The sequence below is a fragment of the Ovis canadensis genome, chromosome 1 (genome assembly GCF_042477335.2).
Source record: "Ovis canadensis isolate MfBH-ARS-UI-01 breed Bighorn chromosome 1, ARS-UI_OviCan_v2, whole genome shotgun sequence".
In the NCBI taxonomy this organism is placed as follows: Eukaryota; Metazoa; Chordata; class Mammalia; order Artiodactyla; family Bovidae; genus Ovis; species Ovis canadensis.
Window position 1 is genome coordinate 53,249,600 of NC_091245.1, and position 21,750 is coordinate 53,271,349.

A 21,750-nucleotide genomic window follows, 5' to 3' on the forward strand; every position below is an offset into this window, starting at 1 on the left:
TGATGCACTGCGGAGAGTAATGGAAGCTCCAGTGGCAGGTCTAGGTTCTTTTTCCTACCTATTCCTTCCTTCTGCACCCCAGTGTATTTACTGTCTTTGCCCTTTTGCTCCCATATTCTTTTCCATTATCCTTGGAGCTCCCACACTCTGACATTCTCTCAGGGAACATTCAGATCTCCTGGATCTAGGCTACAAATCCCTAATACTTGGAGCAATTTTCGAAAGTGGGGAAAAGAGCTATTATTTTTAGCTATATATTTGGACTTACCTAACCCACTAAGTTATAAAGAGTAAAGTAGTGTTTGGTAAAAGAACTGAGGGACGGAGCAGCAACTCTATCAGAGCCTGGCTCTTACATATGTGATAATAGCTCAATATTGCCAATTTTCTTTCCACCATCTTCAAGTGCTTCCAAAGAAGATTTGATCATGGAAATGTTATAACCAGTAGTAAGCTGGTTCTCCCTGAGTTCATTTATGCAACAATGAGTTATTGTCTGTTCTCTTTAAGGTTCCTAAATTTCATTGCCTCAATAACCCTTTTAGCGAAAGCTATGGATTCTTTTCCCCTAAAAATCCACAGCTTTGCATGTAGGACTTGAAGTGATGGACCTTTAAATTCCATCTGAAGACTCCCAGCTAGGAACCCCAGCTTTGTGAGGTACCACCTTTCTGGTTTAATCACATTCTAATCTCCACATCAAGTCCTTCTTCATATATGAATATATAGAGATATTCAACCCAGATTCTTAGATGGCACTGTACTCACGCAAGTCCTGTTTGTTCATCACTGAAACTTTACAAGGCTGTTAAAAAAGAAAGGAAGTAACTGTGCAGAATTACTCATAATCAAAGAGATGTCCTTAGCAAAGGCATCATCTTCATCTAGTCAGCCTTCTAAAACTTGGTATGTAGGGTCTCTAAAATGTTTTATGGAGAAGTTAAACACTTTGATTGAAATAAAGATCCTAGGAGAGAGGAAAAAGAAAATCTCAGTTATGGTTAGGCATAGTGGGTTAGGTAAGTCTCAGTCATTTTGAAAAAGTAATACCAAATGCAATGAGTTCTCAAATCTGTAGATGTGTGTGTGTGTGTGTCTGTGTGTGTGTCTGTGTGTGTGTAATGTCTGAAGAAAATGATAATTTTCATACCAAAAAGAAAAGAGTGTCTTCCTTTGGGATTCCTTAGTCCACAGTAGTATGACAGCTAATCAGAAAGCTGCTACTCTGTGAGGGGTTTCACTGACTATGTTTTCATATTATTTTGTTGGATGATTTATAGTTTCTCTGACGGGTCTGCTGCAGCCTTTCAGTTCCTAGGAGAAATCATATATCACTCAGAGTCCTAGAACATAGGAAGAGAACAACTGTGCCTGCGCTTCATTGCTGCTGTGGTTTACATTGACTTCCATCACAAACAGAAGTTGACTGATTACAAAAAAACAAATAGAATTTTTTGCGGACTTTCTGGTTACACACTTACTGCTCCCTCTCCAGTAAGAGAAACAGGAGAATTCTCAAGCTGGAGCGGTATTGTGTTTCCATACAGAAAACCAAAACCTTGTATAAATTGAGATGAGATGCAAAGGCCATGAGATATTTGTCTTTCATTATTAGGTTTTCCACATTTCCACATTATACCACATATCATATACTATGGTATAATTGATCAAAGGGGCTCATTATCTAGAACTTCCCATACATTATTCTGGAATGTTCCACTCAAAGGAGAAGAAGCACAAGTCCCATCTTCACTGTTTGGTCAATGGGTAGTGTGTTCTGCTCAGTGCCAGAGTAACTTGCTGTAGCATTTTTGGAGAACCCGGATTCCTCTCTGGCCTGGCAGATCCTATCTTAGGCTGAGCGCAGAGAGGCTGCAGCCATATCTGCATTGCTTGCTCCTGGCTTTCTGCCAGGGCACCACGGAGAGCCTGGGTGAAGTCATTCTTCCCTGAAAACCGAGCCGGGAAATTTCTTCTGACATATTGGAATTGACTGAGAAGGTTAAGAAGAGCCTAGCTGAGAATCAGGCTGAGGAGGGTGTTCTTTCAAGTTTAGAAAGGGATCACATTACTCTTACGTCTATGGTTTCCTCTACTAAGAAATTATTAAGATGAATTTCCACTGTAAAAAAAAATGGCCATTTGAAAGTACTTGAGAATGTACTAAATTAAACATTCATTTTTAAAACTGTAAGGCACACTATGTATGAGAAGATCAGGCAGTGCACTCAGAATTATCATTGAAGTTTAATTTGTCTCTTTGCTTATGGGTATCTGGATGGAAATCAATGGGGCTGGCCATGCTCATTTCTTCTTTCTCTACCTTATTCCCAAAGGGCCTCATTGTAATTCCTTTTTATCCTTTTAGTTCCTTCATTTTCTGCTCTCCACATCCTTTCTCCCCTGGAATCTCACTCTCAGGAAATAATCTGATCTCAGTTATCTATACCTTATAAGCTTTAATGTGAATGCAAACATGGATACTGATACTCCTGGGGGAATTAGAATGATGTCACTTACTGTGAAATAGAAGACTTACTTCTTTCATGAAGGAGACAGAGACCAGTACCTAAATACATTTAAAAAATAAACTTGAATATTTACCAGGCAGGGGAGGTACCATGGTCACAAAGGTAGTTTTCCCATGGGGAGGCTCATCCATTACATTTGGATGTGCTGAGCTGTACAGTTTCTCCCAGTTGTGGAAAACACAGTTGCATAATTTGTCTAAATTAATGCTGAGTGTAACAGAGACACCAGATGTAGAAATAAAATTCTGTAGGCGGAGTTTGACCAACAAAACATAGTCACATATAGAAATTTGCAGAATCTAAGTGAGAGACTTGTGTTTCTAGTGGGCATGGAGTAGAGGGGGTTTCTAGCCACTCTTGAAGATCTGTCTAGATCTTAAAGGACAGATCAGGTGAAGCAGTTCCCAAATGACATTGTTACAAGATCTTATCTGCAAACCTAAAACTCTGATAAAGTCATGGTGGGTGAGCAAGTTTATAAGACAGTAGAAGGAAGAAGAAGAATCTGAAATGTGTTCCTTTTTGCTTCTGATTATACCTTTTGTATTATGTGATGACCTCATCCAGCAGTCAACAATGGTTTCCTTTTGGCCAGAGGTTATTTGACTGTTTGAGAGAGACCTAGAAAACAATTCCTTGGTTTCTTCTATGACCATTTGTGACTCACTGATGGCTGTCTTGCCTACTGTTGTTTCCTGGGTATTCTTAGGGAAATTCTGAGACAGACAATTTATTTGTCTGTAGAAGTTAGCTCTGGAAATGACAAACGAAATTTTTATCTTCAAATAGTACACACTATTTAATCCCAGCTGGATAAAAATGTATGTATATTTACCAGTTTCCCTGAAAAAGTATAGGAAGCCTTGGCATCAAGATGGTAACTAGAGTAAGGAGTCCTACGGCAGTTTGCATAGCATACTATCCTGTATTTTTGCCTTGTAGCATTTATCAAAATTGCAGTTCATTACTTGTGTAATGGTTGGTTATCAATTCCTTTCCTCAAACAAGGAATCTGTCCCATACCAGGCTCAGAGTAGTGTTAGCTAAACTTGTGACTGATGCAATAAGAGGTGCTTATTTTCTTGTTTCTGCTTTTCTCTAGTTTTACAGCTTCTACTGTGAGCATACTGTGTTCCTCATTACAAAATGCAAGTCTTACTAAAATGAAGGGTACATAATTAAGTATTCGCTATTACTTTTAAGAGAAGATATTTCTGCAGCTGAAGAAGAAACCTACATGGAAAGGACTAGCAAAGAAAGGGGCACATTGAGGAGTGTGTGGAAATGGTAGGTTTCCTCTCTTGGATCTGAGCGCTTGTTAAGTAGAGGAGATATCCTAAAGAAAGCACAGAATGTGCCAAGATCAAGAGAAGTCCATCCCCACAGTAGCAGATAATTGACCTGGTGGCTTTGTCTTCACTTAAAATAATGACACAATTCATATTTATTCTTTACCCTTTAGCATTGGGCTTGCTTTTTCAAGGAAAAAAAAATATGTGAGACTTACTACAGAATCACTTGTTAGCTGTATTATGTTTCAGGATATGTTTCTAGGCACTTCATGGTGGAAATTTGGCCCTCAGAGCTTAGCCTTGGTTTTCATTTATTTCCTGTGTCAGTATATTTTAGTATGTCTTTGAGTAAACTGGGTAGCAAACTCTCACCCCCAATAATTTATGACTGATCGGAATAACTACAACTATTTTTACTGTCAGAAGAATTTAAATTTACTACATGACAGTCATATTCCACAGTCGCATTTAGTATATTAGAACCACAGGAGAAGTTACTTACACAGAACAAGGGCAGTAGATCTTCAGTAATGGTCGTTTGGTAATGTATCTTTTGATTTTAGGTTGAAAAGAACCTTGATGTTTGGGGGTTTCTGATTTTCAGATGAGTGGCTCATAGCCTATTTTCAGAAAAGCACTGGGGACAGGAACATGTTCTTGGCTTCGTTGAGTGCAGAAACTCTGCTTCTTGGTGGACCACAGTTTGACTTTGTTTGGAGAGCTGCTGTGATATAACAAAGTGCCCTTTATGCCTTTGCAGTTTTCCTTGCCAGCCATCACCTGCCAATTGGTTCTTGTCTATGGAAGTGTTCTGAGTTGGAAAATGAGGTGAGAAATACTTTATTTAATTCTAGGCTACTCCTACCTTTTGGATACCATTACATTTGAAAGTTTGGGATTTGGCTGGTTCACTTGTTCATTTTTTCACTTGAAAATGTGCATTAACTTATCTTTGCTAATTTGTTAACTAATTTTTAAATTTGCTATCAGGGTACTGTGCTAGGCACTGTGGAATTAGATTCAGAGAGGAGAGACAGGCTGTGTTCTTATTAAGTTTACAGAATTAGAGACAAGAAAAACATCAAATGAAAAGCTACTCAGCCTTTAAAATTTTTTTTAAATTATTTATTGGAGTATTGTTAATTAACAATGTTGTGGTCGTGTCAGGTGTACAGCAGAGTGATTCAGTTATACATACACATGTTAGCTATTCTTTTTCCAATTCTTTTCCCATTTAGGCTATTACAGAGTGTTGAGCAGAGTTCCCTGCACCCTACAGGGATGGACCTTAGGTCCTTAGGTCCTTGTTTATCTGTTTTGAATAGAGCAGTGGCTACACAGCCTTTTAATTGCAGCTGTGATCTGGTCTGCTGTAGGTATTATGAGGAAGTCTAAGTGGAAGATACACTAGGGGGAAGATACACTAGATGGGAGGTATGCAGAAGGCCATGACTTTATGTGAAGGCCTTGAAGTAAGAAGGAGCTTCTGTCGTCACAGAGATGTGACTGCCGCTCAGTGCGGGAGGGTGAGTATGCCCGCGGAGAAGATAGAGCAGGGGTCAGGGGTTAGATTGTAAGGCTCCTAGCCATGGTGAGAACTTCGGACTCTGAGCTCCGCACTTTCAGCTGATTTAAATGTCTCCTTTAGGAAGAATGTGTAGGGAACACATTTCATTTGCATGCAGTTTGGCCACCCCTCCATTAGCCCCCTCGCTGTTTTGGAATTCGCTTGCCTGTCGTTCTATCCCCATGATTATCATGGAGACAGTGGTGTTGCATTAGGCCATTCTGTGTCTCAACCACAGTGGATTTATCCAGGGGGTTTTCTTATTTAATTCCCTGGGGTGTTGGAATTGACTCTGAGAACGAGAAGTTAGTTTCTTTCGTGATGGCTAAAACAGTGGACCAAAGTGAAGAGCTCTTAAGAGGCTCTGTTCTGTTGGGTGGCCTGAGACCAGAATGGAGGAATGAAGAACTGAAGGTGAAATCAGAGGTGGAATCCATTCCTGACTCCTCCACATGCTCCAGGCCTTGATTCTAGACATTTCTAGAGAAAAGCAGAAACAAGAAAATATGCATCTCTCATTCCATCACTCCGAAGTTTAATAAGAGTCTTCGTTTGAGGAAAGGAATTGATAACCAACCATTACACAAGTAATGAATTACAATTCTGATAAATGCTACAAAGAAAAAATATAGGACAGGATGCTATGAAAACTAGAATGGAACTCCTTACTCTAGTTAATATCTTGATGCCAAGTCTTCCTATACTTTTTCAGGGAAACTGGTAAATATACATGCATTTTATCTATTTGGGATTAGATAGTGCATACTATTTGAAGATAAAAATTTCATTTGTCAGGTCCTTTAGCCTTGGATTCCATAACATAATAGTATTCCTCTAAAAAGTCTTCTCACCCCGCTTTGTGTTAAAGCTAGCCAGAGTTAGTTTCAGTGACTAATGTAAAATTATTTTTTTTCTGTGTATGAAGATATTTATAGACATGTATTACAATTTTGCTTTAGGCCCATCTTCTGATTGTAAGTGAGCCTCAAAGCTTGTTAAGTCATGGAAAGTCAATTATCCTCTCGTTTAGTTTGAGGATACAAGAGAACAGGAGAAGTTCAGTTCATCTAACATTTCCCAAGAAGGAAAATGTGTTCCAAGGAAACTCTGCTGCTTAAGCAGAAACACTTTAACAGGATAATTTATGGATCTGAGTGTAAAACCTTAATGAGAAATGATATTTTACCTGTAGTATTCTCTCTCATCTGTGTCTTTACAGCTCACTCAGGTCTTATTTCGTTTTGAAGGTGGTGTAAATAGCAGTACTATTAGCATAAATTAAAAATGTGGTTTATTTATAAGCATGACCAACTGCATTTTCTGGTTTCTGTCTTTGCTGCACTCTCAGCTCTTGGAGTGAGCAGCTTTGCTAACAGAGGGTCACTTGCACCGGTCTGGCTTCTGGGTCTGCTAGTTTGAATGAACAGCCTCTGCCAGCCACTGCTGAGATTTGAGAAAATGCTACTCTGAAAATAGGCAAATTAAAGACAATTCTGCCATGGTGTGATTACCAGCTGCTCCTCTTACCTAGTTACCGAGCTCACTGCGAAACTGTACAGAACAGTAGAGAAGAACAGGATCTGTGGATTCAGGTCTGTGTGGAAACCCCGTCTCTGCTTTTCCCACACTGAGTGATTTCCAGCAAGTTACCGGATCTTTCTAAATCTCAACTTGCTTATCAATAAAATGGTTTACTAATAGTACTTACTGCATCAGAATCGTATGCTTCAGTAAAATAATACTTATGAAGCCATAATAAGCTTTTAAGTACTGCTGCTGCTGCTGCTAAGTCGCTTCAGTTGTGTCCGACTCTGTGCGACCCCATCGACGGCAGCCCACCAGGCTCCTCTGTCCCTGGGATTCTCCAGGCAAGAATACTGGAGTGGGTTGCCATTTCCTTCTCCAATACATGCATGCATGCTAAGTCCCTTCAGTCGTGTCTGACTCTGTGTGACCCTATGGACAGCAGCCCACCAGGCTCCTCTGTCCACGGGATTCTCCAGGAAGAATACTGGAGTGGGTTGCCATTTCCTTCTCCATTTAATTACTAGTATTGCTCATTATATTATGACTGTTATTATGTAAAGCAGTTACCACAATGCCTAGAATTTGATAAATGTTGTAACTCTTTTATTCTTAAAATGTACATATCCATATCTTTAAAAGTTCTCACCTGTCCTTTCTGTCCCTGCACAGCAGGTGAAGAATCCCTGACTCATTCCAACATCTCATTTTATAGGCAGAGACTGAAACCCAGAAGAGCGGCAGTTTCTTAAGGTCAAGCAGTGCCTGGCAGAGCTGGTTGTGGAACTCAGGGACCTCGTTCTTAATTCAGTTTTGTACACACAATGCCACCTATTTCATATATAGACGACAGCACATTCTTTGGCTTCATTGATATGTATATGGAGGGCACATGACGTTTGTGAAAGATACTGTTTGAGGCCATCCCAAACCTTCAGACTTGTGAATATGGAAGTGTTAATATAGATCCTTGTTTGTCCCAAATCATATTTCTGTTAGAGACCATGTGTTTCCTGTGCAGAGCCTTATTTACTAAAGTATCTTCCTTTGGTTGGTGGCAAATTTTCCTAAGAATTCTGAGTTTGTAATCATTTCACAGGTATTATTGCACCCAAGAACAGGGAGGGAATGAATCTCCAAGTTTTATTGCCAGAAAGATTCTGGGCACCTGGATTCTAGATGATTGTCCCAAACACTTCTTACATTATCTGATGAGCTGTTTGTACTTCAATGAAATCGTACACTGGAACATGTCATGGATCTTTGGGATTGCTCATGAATAATTGAAGCAATGATTGTTAAGTCCTTTAATTCCAGACATTTACTCTATGATGGTTCCGTTATACTTGACATTGGTCAGACTACCGAGTTGCATGGAAGGCTATATTTTAAGAGGATGATAGCCAAACATAGTACACATAGGAGCAAGCAAAGAGGATGGGAGGAGTTCTAGGAGTTGAGTTCTGTGAAGGAGGGTAAATGAATGGGGTTTATTTGACCTGGAAGAGAGGTGAGGAGGGGTAGGAAATCTGCCTTCAAGTAAGTTCATCTGCATCACTTCTTTCCAGATTCCGTATATAAGGGATGCTGTATGATGTTTCTCGTTCTCTGTCTGACTTACTTACAGTACGACAATCTCTGGGTCCACCTGTGTTGCTAGAATGGCCTTATTTCATTCTTTTTAATGGTGAGGTAGTATTCCACTGTATATGTGTCCCACATCTTCTTTATCCATTCCTCTGTTGATGGATATTTACATTGCTTCTATGTCCTGGCTATTGTAAATGAACACTGCAGTGAACATTGGGGGTGGTTGTATCCTTTTGAATTTTTGTTTTCTTGCATATATGCCCAGGAGTGGGATTGCTAGGTCATATGGTAGTTTTATTTTTAGTCGTTTTTTAAGGAATGCAATACTGTTCATAGAGTGAACTCCGGGAGATGGTGATGGACAGGGAGGCCTGGCGTGCTGCGATTCATGGGGTCGCAAAGAGTCGGACACGACTGAGCGACTGAACTGAACTGAACTGATAGTGGCTATATCAGTTTATGGTCCCACCAACAGTGCAAAAGGGTTCCCTTTTCTCCACACCCTCTCTAGCATTTATTGTTTGTAGCTTGTTTAATGATGGCCATTTCTGACAGTGTGAAGGGATACCTCCGTATAGTTTTGATTTAGATTTCTCTGATAATTAGTGACGTTGAACGCTGTGTCATGTGTTTGTGGGCCATCTGTATGTCTTCTTTGGAGAAATGTCTGTTCAGATTTTTTGTCCTAACAGAGCTCCTGATTCCTGTTCCTTCCCCACTGTTCTCTGTCTCAATAAATGGCATCATAGTCAACTCAGGTATATGAGTTTCCTATTGCTGGTGGAACAAATTACTACGAACTTAAAGCAACACTAAATCTATGTCCCAGTTCTGGAGGCCAGAGTTCTCAAATGGGGTGGCAGGGCCACGTTCCTCCTGGAGCCTTCGTCTCATTGCCTTCTTCAGCTTCTGGAGGCTGCTTGTACTCCTCGGCTGCTGGCCCTGCGTCACTCTGACCTCTGCTTTCATTGTCACATCTCCTTTTCTGGCTCTGACCCTCCTGTCCTCATATTTTCTTTCTGAGGACCCTTCAGATACATTGGGCCCACCCAGATAACCCAGGATAATCTCCCTCTCAACATCCTTAATTTAAACACATCAGCCAGTTTCTTTTAACATGGAATTGGAGATTAGAATGCAGGTAATTTTGGAAGCCATTATTTGGCTTACTACATCTTTCCTGGTGGCTCAGATGGTAAAAAAAAAAAAAATCTGCCTACAGTGCTGGAAACCAGCTTCAGTCCCTGGGTCAGGAAGATCCCCTGGAGAAGGGAATGACAACCCACTCTAGTATTCTTGCCTGGAGAATCCCATGGACAGAGGAGCCTGGTGGGCTGTGGTCTATGGGTCACAAAGAGTCAGACATGACTGAGCGACTAACGCTTTCACACCAAGTTCTAGGGCCATAACTAAGGTGTTGCCCTGTTTTTCTTTCATCCAGTCCATCAAGTCCTGTTGGGGTCTCTACCATTACCACCTCACCTGCCACATTTTCTCACGTGTACCGCTGATGCCCAAGCCTTTTCATTTGGTTGTCCTGTGTCTGCCCTTGCCTCTCTCCTGTTTGTTCTCCTCACAGAAGCCAGAATGGCTTTTAAATATATGGGTCAGGTCATACCACTCCTCTGCACAAGCCCTCCAGAAAGTTTATATCTTACTCAGAAAAATACATCCACATCCCTTTCCATGGGTTATGGGCCTTACCCTTTGGCCCACTCAGCCGTGCATTTCTTACCTCCTCTCCTCTCTCTGCCTCGCTCTCTGCTCCAGCCACACCAGGTCTTTGCTGTTTTTAAGTTTGCTTGGGACATTCTTCCCCCAGATATCTACCTGGCTCCTTTCCTCCCTTCTTTCATGTCTCTGCTTGCATTTTACCTCCTCAAAGTAACAAAGTAAGTAACAAAGTAACAAAGACCATAAGCAGAGAGTTAAATAGCACTGTTGAGTTAAGAATGGGCAGTGGGAAGTACCAGCTGCCCAGGGAAGGGTATCAAATCTGAGTGAGTGTGTGAGTGTGCTTCAGTTCAGTTCAGTTGCTCAGTTGTGTCCGACTCTTTGCGACCCCATGAACCTCAGCACACCAGGCCTCCCTGTCTATCACCAACTTCCAGAGTCTACCGAAACTCATGTCCATTGAGTCAGTGATGCCATCCAACCATCTCATCCTCGGTCATCCCCTTCTCCTGCCCTTTCCCAGCATCAGAGTCTTTTCAAATGAGTCAGTTCTTTGCATCAGGTGGCCAAAGTATTGGAGTGTCAGCTTCAGCATCAGTCCTTCCAATGAACACCCAGGACTGATCTCCTTCAGAATGGACTGGTTGGATCTCCTTGCAGTCCAAGGGACTCTCTAGAGTCTTCTGCAACACCACAGTTCAAAAGCATCAATTCTTCAGCGCTCAGCTTTCTTTATAGTCCAACTCTCACATCCATACATGACTACTGGAAAAAGCATAGCTTTGACTAGATGGACCTTTGTTGACAAAGTAATGTCTCTGCTTTTTAATATGCTGTCTAGGTTACATATGTATTTATTTAGTTTTGGCCGTGCTGGGTCTTCGCTGCTTTGTGTGGGTTTTCTCTAGTTGCGGCGAGTGGGGCCTAGCTCTTTGTTGCTTGGGCTTCTCGTTGCGGTGGCTTCTCTTGTGCAGCACAGGCCCTAGGTGTATGGGCTTCAGTAGTTTCGGCACACAGGCTCAGAAGTTGTGGCTCTTGGGCTTAGTTGCTCCATGACATGTGCAGTCTTCCTGGACTAAGGATAGAACCCATGTCCCTTGCATTGGCAGATGGAGTCTTATCCAGTGTGCCACCAGAGAAGTCCTGTGAGTGTGTGTTTACTTGTGGCACTAAAAGGTTTGGTAGAGTGGCATTGACAGAAAAAGCCAGCAGAAAGACGTAATAGCTGAGGTAAGCTTTGAGGAAAGGTGCAGGGATTTTAAGACCAATAATCATAGCTACCACTTATGGTAGTATGGCAGTGTTACACACCTGTAGTGGTTAATCACAAAGAGTCGGGAATGACTGAGCAACTAACATTTACTTACTTATTTACTTAGTGGTTAATAAGCAATAGTGATCACTTATTCTTCTTAGCGTGTTTCAGGGCCAGTGCAACTCATTTTATTTTCTATTACACTTATTCAGCACATTGTGTGTGTGTGTGAAGTCGCTCAGTCGTGTCCCACTCTTTGCAACCCTGTGGACTGTAGCCCGCCAGGCTGCTCTGTCAATGGGATTCTCCAGGCAAGAATACTGGAGTGGGTTGCCATTTCCTTCTCCAGGGGATCTTCCCAACCCAGGGATCGAACCAGGGTCTCCTGCTTTGCAGGCAGACGCTTTATCCTCTGAGCCACCAGGGAAGCCACCATTCAGCACATTACCTCATGTGAATCCTCACACATCTCTGTGAGATTGGTATGGTTATTCTCCCCATTTTTCAGATAGGAAAACTCAGTTGTAGAGGTCATTTGCCAAAGGCGACACAGCTAGCAAATGTCAGCAGTGGAATTTGGATTTTTCTTCAAAGCCTAATCTATTAACTACACAAACACTATTCTGCCTCTCCTCTTAAGGGTGTGTGTGTGTGTGTGTGTGTGTGGTTGGGGGGAGGTGCATGTATGTGAGTGAGAGGGAGGGGGCCCACCAACTGTGTGTTATTATTAAAGTATACAATAGGAGGTGGGGAAAATAAGGACATATGAGACACACGGCTGGCAGAACAGGCATGGTTCTGCTTCCATTTCCTAGGTTTAAGTATCAGGCTTTTCCTCTTTCCTCTTTCCTCACCCCCCAGGGGTAAGATTTCTAAGCAACAACTTTTGGAGTTATCCAAAGAGAAAAAGAATGCTCTTAGTCTCAGGTGCAGCTGTGAGGCCTCAAAAGCTGGAGAAGTGAGGCCAGCAAATTGAGCTGGGCTCCTGACTGTGATTGCTGGAGCGCCAGGAGAAAGCTGCGCAATTCGATTCACCTCCATCTGCCCTTCCTTTTGGGGGGCCCGTCTCACTGATGATGAGCTCGCGGTGGGAGGAGAGCCCGAGCCGAGTCCTGTTGGTGTCCCTGTGATGAAGAAATCACGTGCACCCTTTCAAGGTGATGTGAAGAGGCGACTAAACAATTTTGAGAAGCTCCAGCTAGAAATCTGGTTAGATGACATTGACTGGCCCAGGGAGGGATTGGGTGCAGTCCCCCACACCTGACCTTGCATAATGTAGCATGTCCCCGGAATGTGACATGCAGTACTCCATGTACTGTGTATTAAAAAGCTGTATTGGCTTATTCTTAACAGGGAACCAGCTCTGACCTGCATTTTACAGCAGCTGTCTGCTGCACTGTTCAGCATCAAGCATGAGGTCAGCCTGTCCCCAGCGTCTTTTCCTTTTGTGACAGTGTTATAAAAGAAAATGCTCCTTAATTGTTCCTGTTCTCCCTCATCTGTATTTGATGTCCTGCTTGCCACCTAGGCCTTTCAGAGAGCTCCTGTTGATCATACCCTTCTTCAGGTTTTGTTTAAATAAAATGTGGAGAAAGGTAAAGTGTTTGTGTGTAAACTGCAAATCTGCGTTGTCCAGTATGGCAGCTGCTAGCTACATGTGGCTCCTAAGCAGCACTTGGAATGTGGCTAGTCCAAGTAAGATCTCCTCTAAGGGTAAGATACACAGGAGATTACAAAGGCTCCATGCCACAAAAAAGAAAGAATGTAAAATACCTCATTAAGAATTTTTATATTGATTACTTAGTGGATGATAATATTTTGCTTTATTATATTAAAGTCTGATACTAAAGGGTTTCCCAGGTAGTGCTAATGGTAAAGAACTTGCCTGCCAATACAGGAGATATAAGATGCAGGTTTGATCCCTGCGTTGGAAAGATCCCCTGAAGGAGGGCATGGCAACCCATTCCAATATTCTTGCCCAGAGAATCCCATGGACAGAGGAGCCTGATGGGCTACAGTCCATAGGGTCGAAAAGTCAGACATGACTGAAGTGACTTAGCCTGCAGATGAAACTAAAGTTTATTTCCCTATTTATTTTTTACTTGTTAAATGTAACTCTGAGAAAATTAAAAATGAGAAGTGTGGCCTACATTTTGGTTTGCAGTATGCTTTTGTGGGACAGCCCCTCTCAGCCTAATGAGATTTCTGCCTGCTGTAATGGAGGCAGAAGATCAAGTGAATTAAAAATATCTATCCTCTCCTCGCCCTTTGCCTTTGTGGTCCTGGACCCACTGATTAAATCCTGTTCAGGTATTAGGTACTGGGACTTTTGATCGCCAGGTTTTTACCATCCTTAGGCCTTTCTCTGGGCTCCTCAGCAGACTGTTCTCAATCTGCCAGCCCTAACTGTGAGCCATTTCGACGTTCTGATCTCAGCCTTCTTTCACTTTCCTCTGCTTCTCACTTTATACTTCCCTTGGGTGATTCTGTCCATGTTCATGGCTTCATTTACCATCTTCAGACTGATGATATACAAATTTGTATCTTCTGCCCCAACTCCTCTCCTGACATCACTGATTCAGCTGCTGGATGGATGACTGCAGTGAGTTGCCCTGCAGGTCCCTCAAAGCGCAGCATGTCCTCAGTGGGACTCTGACTCTCTGTCCCATGTTTGTTTCTGTCCCATTTTGTCTTCAAGTCTTAGGAGTCATGGTAACATCCATCCATTTCTCCAAGGCAGGTACCCAAGCAATCACATCCTTGATGCCTGTCTCTTACATCTCTACGTCTAGTCAATACCCAGGCTCCATCAGTTCTGCTAAATCTTTTTGAGCCCACGCTCTTCTCACCACATTCTCTGCTACTTTCATAGCTCAGGACACTGTTTTCTTTCTATCTCCGTGTGCCTTCATTTCCCCACTTCCTTCCTCTTTGCCTCTAGTCTTGCTTCCCTCCAGGTCCTTCTCTTCAGTACAACCAATATGATCTTTGTAGGACATAAAAGGCCTTGCTTTTAGGATCAAGCCCATATTCCTTTATGTGGCCTACAGGGACCTGTGTTTTCTGGATTCTGCTAGCCTTTCCAGCCTTATCTCTTAGTTTTCTCCCCTCAACCCCAGTTCCCTATCCACTAGCCAAACCAGACTTTATGCCTCACAGGGCTTCCTCTCTTCCCTTGCTGGCTTTCTCAGTTTAGGTTAAACATTCCCACTGTGCTCCAGGCTTCCTCTACCACTGTTCTGATGCTGCTGCTGGGCCATAACTGTTGGTTCAATTGTCTTTCTGTGCCCTTTAATCTATGAATCCAGGAGATCAGGGAGTCTGTCTTTCTTGTTTATCTGTATCACAAGGGCCTGTGCAGTGTCTAACTCATGCTGAGAACTTCAGTAAATCTTTGTGGAGTAAATGAATAGCTAATTCAACTGTTGGAGGTGGTTATAACATGGGATGAACTTCCCAAGTGGATCAGTGGTAAAGAATCTGCCTGTAGTACAGGAGATGCAGGTTTGATCCCTGGGTTGGAAAGATCCCCTGGAGGAAGGCATGGTAACCCACTCTAGTATTCTTGCCTGATGAACCGCATAGATAGGAGCCTGGTGAGCTACAGTCCATGGGGTCGCAAAGGGTCAGACATGACTGAAGTGACTGAGCATGCACGCATGCATAACATTGGACAGGAAGTGGAAGTCGGACTCACATCCCTTGGCTCCTTGCCTGTGGGTGGAGTATGAGCACAGCCACTCAGAACAGTGCTAGCTGGCCACACGCCGGACTGGCTTCTGCTCCACCAGCTAGCTGTTCACCGATTAGTGACTGGATCACGGGGAGGCACAGAATCCTAGCAATCATTTGTGAAGTAAAGTGAAAGTTAAGTCGCTCAGTCAGAGTGGGTTGCCATTCCCTTCTCCAGGGCATCTTCCTGACCCAAGGACTGAACTCAGGTCTCCTGCATTGCAGGAAGATTCTTTACTTTCTGAGTCACCAGGAAACTGGCGCATACTGGTGAAAGATCTGGTGGGGGAAAGAGTTCACATTTAATGACTCAGAACAGTTTTTATTTGTGTCTGTGTGTATCTGGGACCTTCATTTACCTGTTTTGCTCTTACCTAAGCTTTCTAAGACACATTGGCAAACTTGGAACACTTTATGATTGAAATGTACATGAGACAAGACCCCCGTGGGAGCTCTTCTCTTCTGTCTGTGGAGCATTTACCTGGCACTCCTGGGGAGGTGTATTTAACTTCCAGACAGTTGCAAGCAACAATGGCCAAGTGTGAGATGGAGATAGTTACACAACATGAAACATGTAAGATGGGCTTTGTTTCTCACCCAACAGTGCGTTTCATGTCTACTTGAAGATGTGGTTTAGAGGTGTTCTCTAAGTTAAATAAACATTTAGTGTCCAATTCGTTCTCACTTCGTTCCTCTGCAGGAAGACACAGGTGGCCTCTCACTGTGCTTCTGGACTGTGTTTGCACTGCGTCTGCACTGAATCCCACCAAGTTGCTCACAACTTTGACAAGGTCTGAGGATCTGACAACGTTTAGGTCTGGATACAGCAGAATGATGAAACAGTGAGTGCTGGTGATCAGAATATGAGTGGTGGTTTGGGACTCAGCTTCACACTGAACCCCTTTCAACTTGCAGTGCAAGGCTCTGTGGTCCATCTGGAAGGAACCATAAAGCATCTTTTGTCATCTTGTTTCAGTACCTAGAATAAATTCAGAAGATCAGAAGTGGGTTTCTCTGTACAAAAAAGCATGTGTTTCCCATCAGCAGACAGCAGACTCCTTTGTAGCTGGATTCAGAATCTTTGTTGTGGACTGCTCCTGGCATTATCTCAGCTTTTGCAGGTCTGGTGGTGACTCCTTTTCACTTCTATGCCTTCTCCTTAACAGCAAGATCTGCTTCATCCTGATATATTTTTAAGTACCAGTCAGGGTGTGACTTGTTCCCTTGCTAAGGTGTTCACTGATGCCCAGCACCCCAGTCTCTTACTTTAATTCCCAGTTTCTGTGTTAGAGTCTTATTTAGATAGATGGAACCAATTGAGTGGGCCCTGCTGAAGAGCCATATTCAGTTACTGTAAATCTTCCTCCTGGTGTTGCAGACAGTGAGGTCTCCTGGGATTTTGTTGGGAAATCTTATTGGATTTGCAAGACTTAAGATAATATAGAAACCCTCCTCAAATAGTAAAGGGCCTCATTTCTTTGCCTTGGAAGATGTTTTCAGAGTCTGTCTCAAGAGTCTTGCTGATAAGGAAGTTACTTCTAATATTTCAAGAAAAACAGAACACACAAAGCCTTCTATTTTCTTAGTGCTTTGCCTCTCCATGCCCTTATATCTCTTTAACATCATTTTTATGCTTTTCCTCTACATTTCTTTCCCTCTTTCTCTCACTCACTCTTTAACCTTAGGCCCGTGTTTCAAATGGACTTAATTACTAACCATGAAACTTGGTAATGATGCCCTTAGGGGAAAAGTCTTTCTTCTTTCATTTTCCCTGACTTTGGCGAGCAGGGAATGTCTCTTACAGACATAAGTGAATACGTTTCATGATAAAGTATGTTTTTTCCTAATCAAGTGAGCATCTCCTTGCTCATATAAAGGGTACAGTTCTGTTGCTCTGAGAAGCAACATCTAACAGAAGAAAGAATGTTAGCCTTGGAGTCAGAACCATGTTAGAAACCCTGCTCCATCTTTATTTTGAGCACATTATATCACTGCTCTGCATGTCCATTAATTTGTCTGTAATACAGGGATAATAATATCTACTATGCCGTGTTCACAGTTAGGAACAGTATGCACACTATAATAAGTACCTGGCATATAGTGGACATTCAAATGGTAGTTGTATACAACTCCAGCCAGGATCTTTGATAAATGTCTTCTTTCAGACTTCTTGAGTCCAGGAGCCTTTGTAACCTTCATGCCTTCAGTAAGCTATATCTTGTGTTTCAAAAACTCAAAGACTGAAACTCTGGTTAAAACAAAATCCAGAGTCTCCCAGGTCTTCAGTGATGTTTTTAAAAGGAAAGTTTTGAGGCAGGAAATAAGATTTTTGGAATCATCTTTAAGATTTTTGTGTGCTCATGGTAATTAGCTTCATAAAATGCATGTCCTCAAAGATGTGGGTGGATGTGTAAACAAGGAAGCTGGTGTTACAGGAACCCATGCATCATGGAAGGCCCAAACAACTCCGTCTGAGGAAGAATGTCCTTGGGAGTTGGGCTTTAATCAACATGAGAAGCCATCATGTGTGCCCCAGGCCATTAGTAATATTTCTATTGGCGGCAGAGTGATACTGTATCTGCTTGGCTAAAAAATATGAATTTTCTGGTCTCTTAATAACAGATGGTGGTGAAGGGGTACATAGTATCTGTTATGAGCTGCATGTTTGTATGCCCTCCAAAGTTCATATGCTGAAACCCTAGTCTTCAGTCTGATGGTATGTGGGCATGGAGCCTTTGGGAAGTAATGAGATCATGAGGGTAGAACCTTCGTGATTAGACTAGTACCCTCATAAGAAGAGATGGGGAGAGCGTGCTTCCCCTCTGTCTGTCTCTCTTTCTGTCTTTATCTCTCTGTCCTTTGTCTCTGTCCTCATCCCTGTTTCTGTCTGTCTCTCTCCTTTTTCTCTTGGCCATGTGAGGATCCATCCAGAAAGTGGCTCTCTATATACCAGACAATGGATCTGCAGTACCTTGATCTTGGATTTTCCAACCTCCCGAACTGTGAGAAATAAATGTTTATTTAAACCACCAGTCTATATTATTTTTTTTAGCAGCCCAAACCGACTAAGACAGCAGGGAAAGGGGCTGTGGCAAGTAGTATGTTATTCAAATAAAGTATGTAGACTTTAATGCAAATCAGAAATGGAAATAAAGTCAAGAGTCTGTATTTATTTATAATAAACTTTGTGTGTTAAGTGGGCTTTTCTGTTCTCATATTTTACTATGTGTTAAAATAATAAACATTTATGATATTCTTATGGCTTGTAGTGTTTTCACCATTTTATGTGGATTATCTTATTTATTCTTCACCATGGTGTTGAGGAAGGTATTAATATTTTCAGTAGCATCAAGAGGTTAGAATAAAGATTCCACAAGGGCACTTGGTAATGTGTTAGTGGTCTCTGTCTTCTGAGATTTCAGTGATGAAAGGGCCGTCTGCTCGTTCAGGGAGGCAGCCTCCTGTTAGTGTTATGAGCCATGGATTGTGTGCCTGGGTTTCTCCACACAAGGTAGGTGACCATGTGCACACCTTCCAGCTGTTCCCATTACCTTAGAACATCCACAGTCTCGATCACATCTTTAAGGCCCTATATGATTCAACTTCATCTTTTGTAACTCACCCCATATCTATCTTTTTCCTTATCCTGCTTTGTTTCCACATAGCAGGTGTTGCTACTTGACATTGCTATGTGTAGAACAGGAAGATCGAGCTACAAGCACCAGGTGAGGAGTCTTACCACGTGGATGATGGCAAAGAGCATGACAGTGCCAACCCACAGAGCTTAGCTCACTGCAGCACCTTCGCGCTCCAAGTCTCCAAGGAGGACTTAACACACAAAGTGCTGGTTGGAACAGTGCTTTGCTTAGAAAGAAGTGATGCAGCAGGATCGGCATCTGTGGTGTGTCCTGTCTCTCACAGCCAGCGAGTCACTCCTGATAACTGACACACGGGATGGACTGCATATACCCTGCTGAAGCTGAAGCTGAAGACCCCCTTCTCTTCCTGTGGAAAGGGCAGAGGGCAAACATGCTGGTGGGGCTTGCCAGGTGCTGAATAAAACACATGCTTAGGCAATACAAGGAAGTTCACTGCCTCCTGGAACAGGGGGCGATTTCTCCTAATGAGGAAGAGTGTCAGGCCAAGTAGCAGCTTGGCACCTGGCCTCCATAGGGAATGTTCCAGGCCCAGAGCACCCACTGGCAATCCTGGGTAGAAGATGCAGGTCATGCAGTGGCTGCTACCCCAACAGTCCACCCCCTGCCCTCAGCGTGATACTAGGAAAAGCAAAGCTTGTCACACTCAGTGGGACCATTGGCCACCTTGTACATGAGGCAGAGAGATGTTCTGTGTGGTTCATGCCCCACAGAGCCCCACAGTCCCCGCCCAGTGGAAACAGCAGGTGGTCAGGGCCACTAACAGGACCTTATGAAGAGGTCCGACTTTCCTAGGAATATGACACTCAGCCAAGAGCCCCAGATGTCAGAGTTTAGCCAGCTGGAAAGGTCAAAGTGAATGTAAAGGAAACTGGATTTACTGATGATAACCATTCTGCCTTGGCATGATTTTTCTCCACCTCATTCTTTACTTTCCCCAAATTGTTGATATACATGCAGCAAGAGGTGTTAGCTAGAACACCCTGTTCTGCCAGCAGGTAACCCCACAGTGATCTGGTTACTCATCAGCAGCTTGGCTCATGAGTTCAGTGAGCCCTGTTGGTCCTAAATGGCCTGGATGGTGGAGTTAGCCATTTCTGCCATGGTCAAGGAGAGGGTGGGTATCATCATTTCTAGGGCCCATGTGCTATCCTGGTATTTAATTTCAGACAGTTGAGTGGAACCAACTGTCAGTCTTCCTCTTGAGAATGATGTCACCTGCCACCCTTCGATGGGCCAGCAGAGTGGGGACCCTCTAACCCATATGCAGTTACGCACCCAGATGGTAGGTCTAAAACCCTGAGGCAAAAAGACTTCTCCAGGGGAAAGGCCACAGCCCATCAAGGACCACAAAGAAGCATATCTTGAGTGAGAGCCTGTGACTCACACTAGGGAGTGGTTGTTATATGTCATTGACTAATGCAGTTATACTTTATCTCTGCCTGCTGTTGCCAACTTGTGGCTTGAAGAGACAACTTATCCCTCTGCCCAGATTGCCTGTATGAGTCAGCAGCACCTGACTCCCTGCAGAGTCTTTTCCAATTGTGTTACAGGTGCCATTAACAGAGGACAGTGGAGCGATCCTGCATCTGAACTTGTAACAGTAGAGTCACTCAGTGGACAGATCCATTGATGGCCCAAGTCTTAAGTATTTGCCAGGCCACCAAGGTGGGAAACTGAGGCAATAGAGCCCTCAGTCTTGGGTGGCAGATGCAGCTTTGTTTCAGGGCATCTTGCTTGGCCATGGCAGTGCTGACTTTGATGAGGGTGTTGTCAATTTAGGCATCACCATGGGTCTTGGGAAGGAAGAGAGAGGTCAGTGCCCCAATCCCCATACCTCCCAAGGCAGGAGATGCTCCTTTTGTTGCTTGAAGCATGGAGTGTCTGGGGATGGCCACCCGGGCTGTCTGTCCTAACCCAGGGGCCAGCACTTCCTCAGGAACCCATCGCTCTTGCTGTTCCCTTCAGTCCTTTCAACCCATCATTCAGTCCAGGCAGTGAAGTTATTTCCTGTACAAGCTTGGCATGTCCTATAGCATCACCTGTGGAGAGGGGTTGGGAGTTCCTGATGCTGCCAGGGAATCCCAGTACTGTGGTATTCTGTGACTTGCCCCCTTAACAGCCCAGGAGACTCCATCAGCTTTCAGTTTGGCAGAACCATTGTTCAGTCAGTCCATGACTTTGGAGGTGGTCCCTGGGTGGCTAGGGGAGCGGCCAGGGCATCCCTGTAGGCCACTCTGTTCACGCTCTCATGGTGGCTACCTGCTCATGGAGTCCATGAATCCCTTGAGGTCCTGGCTTGGCTTGGTTTGGGAATGACAAATTGGTAGAAATCCAAGTAAGGAGAGTCACATCTGGGCTCAGGGTCACATAAGGCCCTTCGATGGTGAGAGATTTCATTTCCACTAGAGTCCAACAGCAGTGAGAGGCTTCCATCCAAAATGTCTACATTAGGCAGTGGCTTCAGGCAGCTTGCAGGTCAAGAATCCCAGAGACTGGCACCCCAGTGTGGCCTCCGGCTGCCACAGGCTGCAGTCAGCAGATGTGTGGATATGTGGGCATTGAGGCCACCTCAGTTCCACAAACCTAGCAAGCACTGTGGTCACAAGGCCAGCCCCTGGCCTCAGCTTGTTGAGCAGCTTCCAGTGCTTGTTGTTGGGAGGAGTCCTATCCTAAGGCGGCTTCCAGAAGGACACCCAGAGGGGGTTTGTGCTGTCCCCAGTATCTGGAGAGGCCCTGAGCTTCCCCTTTGTTAGTGGGTGCAGCCAGCGACCGTGACCTCTTCAGCCTTCTCAGGAATACTCGCCTGATTCTTGTTGGTGTGCTCCTGACGTTGAGGTGTGGCAACTGAACTCTGGCTGTGATTAGTATTCTACTGGCTGCCTTGAGAAAATACTGGTCTGGGTTCATGTCATAAAAACCACCCTGC

General features: G+C 43.5%; 1 protein-coding gene and 1 long non-coding RNA gene across 6 annotated transcripts in view; both read left to right on the forward strand.

Moving 5' to 3' along the window:
• The window catches only part of ST6GALNAC3 (ST6 N-acetylgalactosaminide alpha-2,6-sialyltransferase 3), a 639,342-nt gene that overhangs the window by 37,914 nt on the left and 579,678 nt on the right, over positions 1-21,750 (forward strand). The window lies entirely within an intron of this gene.
• Positions 3,757-6,789, forward strand: LOC138442811 (uncharacterized). The gene is made up of 3 exons (XR_011257919.1): positions 3,757-3,818; positions 4,584-4,651; positions 6,739-6,789. It is a non-coding gene; the product is annotated as an uncharacterized lncRNA (long non-coding RNA).